This window comes from Pteropus medius, unplaced genomic scaffold, assembly GCF_902729225.1.
Source record: "Pteropus medius unplaced genomic scaffold, Ma_sr-lr_union100, whole genome shotgun sequence".
Classification (NCBI taxonomy): Eukaryota; Metazoa; Chordata; class Mammalia; order Chiroptera; family Pteropodidae; genus Pteropus; species Pteropus medius.
The window spans coordinates 7,925,255-7,929,575 of NW_024354911.1; the positions used below are offsets into that span (position 1 = coordinate 7,925,255).

The window sequence follows — 4,321 nt, forward strand, 5'->3', positions numbered from 1 at the left end:
GGTAACATCTCAAAGTGTAACAAATATAATTGTATTATTTGTCTATTCCTTCTAAACATGTATTTAGTGATTATATACAAATATAAGTGACTATGTAATTATTATTGAAATTCCATGTTACCCATAAATCTCTCAACAATAAAGTAAAGAAAACTTCCTTTTCTTATTGGATCACATTGCAACTTAATTTTTCATTCTTAGATCTCTTGATTTTTAGTTCTCTTCTCAGCTAGAGTGTAAACTCCATAAATTTAGGCACTTTATTTTATTCACCCTTAAACTCTTTTCATTTCAAGCAGAAAGATACAACAATAAAACAATTCTAGATGTGTTCGAATCTTTGTTTATAGTAACTAAGCTAGGGCAGACTTGTGTTAAGTGGTATATCCAGAGCAATGCCAGGACTTAGGCACTCCATGTATTTTCAGTGAATAGATAAAACCTGATATTTAAATAAAGTAATGCAGATAAAACCCATACCTTAAAAATCTTAGTTGAAGATAAATGACAGCAGAGGTTACAGTTGCGCCTTTGTATGAATGTGGGAGCAAAGGAAGAAATAGACCATTTTTTGAGGACTTTGACATTTCATAATTCTACTGAATGAGTGGCTTGAGAGGTAGGAATCCTGTAGGACCCTTTCCTACCAGTATATGTCTTAAGCTCTTCTCCATTTCTGAATCCTCTCACACTACAAAATAAGAAACTTTGCTTTTAAAAAAACATTGAAGACTTTGGTATTGTGTGTGTACACGTGTGAGCGTGCATGTGTGTATGATTCTTGAACATTAATATAGTCCTCAGCGACATTCTATATTTTTGGTGTTGGGTAAAGATAATTTCAAAACTCTTAAGGAGGATACTCTAAGATATTTATATCACCAGTCTGCCAAAGAAATGGTCTAGGAAAAACCTTAAAAATTATAATGATTAGAACTAAGGGTATTACAAATATGAAAAAAATCTCAATGTTGTCCCTAGAGGTAGATATGAAATAAGATTTGTTTTCTAAATTATCAGAGGAAAAAATATTTTAACAGAACTAATTTGAAACTTTTATCTATATTATTACATCCCATTATAAAAGGAGGTGGGTAACATAAACATTTATGAGAATAAACTTCTCGTTTCAAAATTTTTTAAGGAAGAAAAATATTTCTTCATGAAACCTCATTAAGTGAAAAGAATACTTTTTTTTTTTTTTAAGCCTACAGCACCTAGTATTTCTAGGTGGTCTCCTATCCAAGTACTAAGCAGGCCTGACCCTACTTCGCTTCTGAGATCAGATGGGATCAGGCACGTTCAGGGTAGCATGGCTATAGACTTCATCAACTGAAAAGAAAATGTGAGAGGTAGATAATGTTTGTGATGAGTACCTCAGCCATGATTTTGGTCCAGATGTTTTATTTCCTGTGATGTCCCTATTTAATTAGTAACAGATTCAATATAGTCACAGATGGGAGTCAGTGAAATGACGATGATGAAATCATTAAACTGTGTAATTGTTTTAGCTGTTCCAGTTATATATATTTTTTCTTCTCTAATGGCCTATCATGCACTCATCACAAATAAAATTTGTGCATCTGGGAGAAGATGCGGAATGTTGTGTTTGGTAATGGTTACCTTTGAGATTATTTTTCTTAAATAATTTTGGATTTTCTAGATGTTTCGTGTAAATCTGAAGTTGATAAATAAATTAAAACAAATGAAAAACCCAACAACCCAGTGGATTGGAAAATTGTTCCACATAAAACATTGAGTTTTTGGGCGGAAATTTGTTGGAACGAAAGATTGACTTTTAGTGTTAAAAAAGATATATTTGGTTTTGGATTAGAATTCTAATTAAGAGCTCTAGCTACCAGGAAAATCATGAACATTTTTGAACAATTTATCGTAGTTTTTGAAACATGATTTTATTTCTTCTCTACCCTCTGTGCTTACTTTCATTTTACATACTCTGTACAATCAAAGCATCAAAGCCCATTTCAACTATTTCCCAGGGAGACATTGGGTGTTTCAGAAATTTAAGTTTACTACTAAGGCTGTAATTTTATTATACTATTTGATGAGCTACAAAACAAACAAATGAAATAAACAAAAACCAAAGTACATTCTCACCATCTTTAATAGTTTATATGGAAATAATCTGGCTTTCTATAAAACTATAGTCATTATTTCTTCTGTTCAGGTGTGCTAAGCTGAATCTTTACCTTGCTATATAATTCATTTTAATAGCAGAAAGATCTTTGATTCAATCTAAAAAAATTTTTTTTGGAGTCAACAAGTGATCCAAGTGTTTCACTTGGATCCTAATCCTAGTCCTAAAGATTCCATAGATAGCGTTGCAGTGATGTTCTATTGTAAAACTTACAACTCTAACACGTAAACTAGAATAAAAATGTTAATATTCCAAATAATATCTTTTATAAGTAGGCTGTACCACTTCTTACAAAATTGCTTACCGTTAAACAATTGTATGAAATTGTGTGCTTGCTTTTTGTACTTCATGGAGCCTCTGGGTTGGATATCTTAGGCTTTCTTAATTTTACCAGTGCAATTTTGTTGTTATTGCTGTTGGTGGTGGTGTTAATGGTGGTCAGTATTAGGTATGATGGATTTGTCATTTTGGGGGCTTTCCACCTGTCTTTTATGTACATATATTCCTCCTGACACAGAATAAGGACAAAAAGAAAATATTTTTAATTGTGGTTCTATATTTTGGTGTTTCTATGCCCAGCAATAACTGTAAATGGACAGTTGTAATAATCATGGTCTGACAATGACAAGGCAAGTGAGGGATCAGACCTTCTCATGATAAAAGTTGGATCACCCTACCAAATAAACAAGCCAGACCAGCTACAGTGCTGGTTGAAGGCGAGAGAGCTATAGAATGACTAGTGGAGGAAGGAAGTAATGAGTTTCAATTACAGTATTGGTACTGGCTATAGTAGTGAGGTCTAGATCTCAGTTTTCCAACCATCTTTAAGTATTTTTTAGTACTGCAATGAGCCACATCTTGCAAGAAATGCTTCCCCTTTGTTTCAGGAGAGAAACAAAGTCATTTTTTTTTTTCACAGAAGATAATGAGAGAGAATCTGAATGCAACAAGGAGTAGTTTTTGGACCAGTTTCAGCAGATTCCTGGGTTTTCCTGGCCAAAATTGTCTGCTTGGTGGTATAGGTGATCTCCAGGAATATTGCCTGGAACCAACTGCATTCTTATAGATCTCAAAGGGGCATTTTCAATCTTTGAGTGGGACTCATTGAAGTCCATTGTTGCCTTGTATTGAGGGCAGCTGTTTTTAGGTCATGTTGCTTGTGTTGTGGACATGACCTGGCATCATCTTTTTTTCAATGCATTATGCTACGAGCAACTTACCTCTTCACTTGGGCCTTCGCTATTGATGCTGAGGCACAAGATGCCCTGAGACCTGCTGAACACACATGTACCAAGGCTCAATAGACTGAGCCCAAGTAGCTTCTGGTGGAAAGGTGGAGAGTGCATGATTTTGTACCTGCTCCCTGACTTGCCTCTATCTGCAGGTGCTGTCACTGCTCTCTTGGGATCTGGCTTTCTAGGGATGGCCAGATTAATCAGTGTAGTGTAACCTGAAAGTGTGAGGTCTTTGATGTCCCATGGGGGAAAACAAGCCTGCAGATGAATCATTGTCCCTTCCATGTTCCTGCAGACTGTTATAGAAAGAGTAGTTTATACTTCCTCCATGAAGACATCTTGTGAGGTGAACCGCTCAACTACATTTGGTGGAAATATGACTTTGTTAATATTCTGCCCAGTATTTGCCTGCCCTCCTTTCCTGTCTCATTCTTTCTTTTTCTTACTCCTGCTTTTGAGGGATTGCAGTCACCAAGAGTATTAGCCTATGAATTTTGGCCACAAACTATTTTGTAGAAAAGGGGCAAAGGCAGTGACTTATTCTTTTTGGTAATGTGTTAAGGAAGCAGGTCGCCTCATTCACCATAAATCATGTGGTCAAACACAGACTCTGTTATGCTTTATTATATATTGACCAACCCATGTCAAGCCATCCAGCAAGGACAGTTAAGTGGGAGTGATCGAATCTGATCAAATACCTTCAGAGATGTTAGCTAGTGCCCAGATGTGAAATCATTAAGAAATGTGATGGAATACTCCCTGAGCTTTGTGTCTGGAAGACATTTTTTTAAAGATCAAAACATCAGTGAACACAAGCTAGTGATGCTTTTATTGCTGACAGACAGGAGGGACTCAGAATTATATAGAAGCAACATTTCGAGAATCAGAAAACATTTGTATAACACATTAAGGCTTTGATACATTACGG

General features: G+C 35.4%; 1 pseudogene; it reads right to left on the reverse strand.

The window, feature by feature from the left end:
• Window positions 1-1,205: 1,205 nt before the first annotated feature.
• Window positions 1,206-1,324, reverse strand: LOC120598011 (uncharacterized; annotated as a pseudogene).
• Window positions 1,325-4,321: the final 2,997 nt, after the last annotated feature.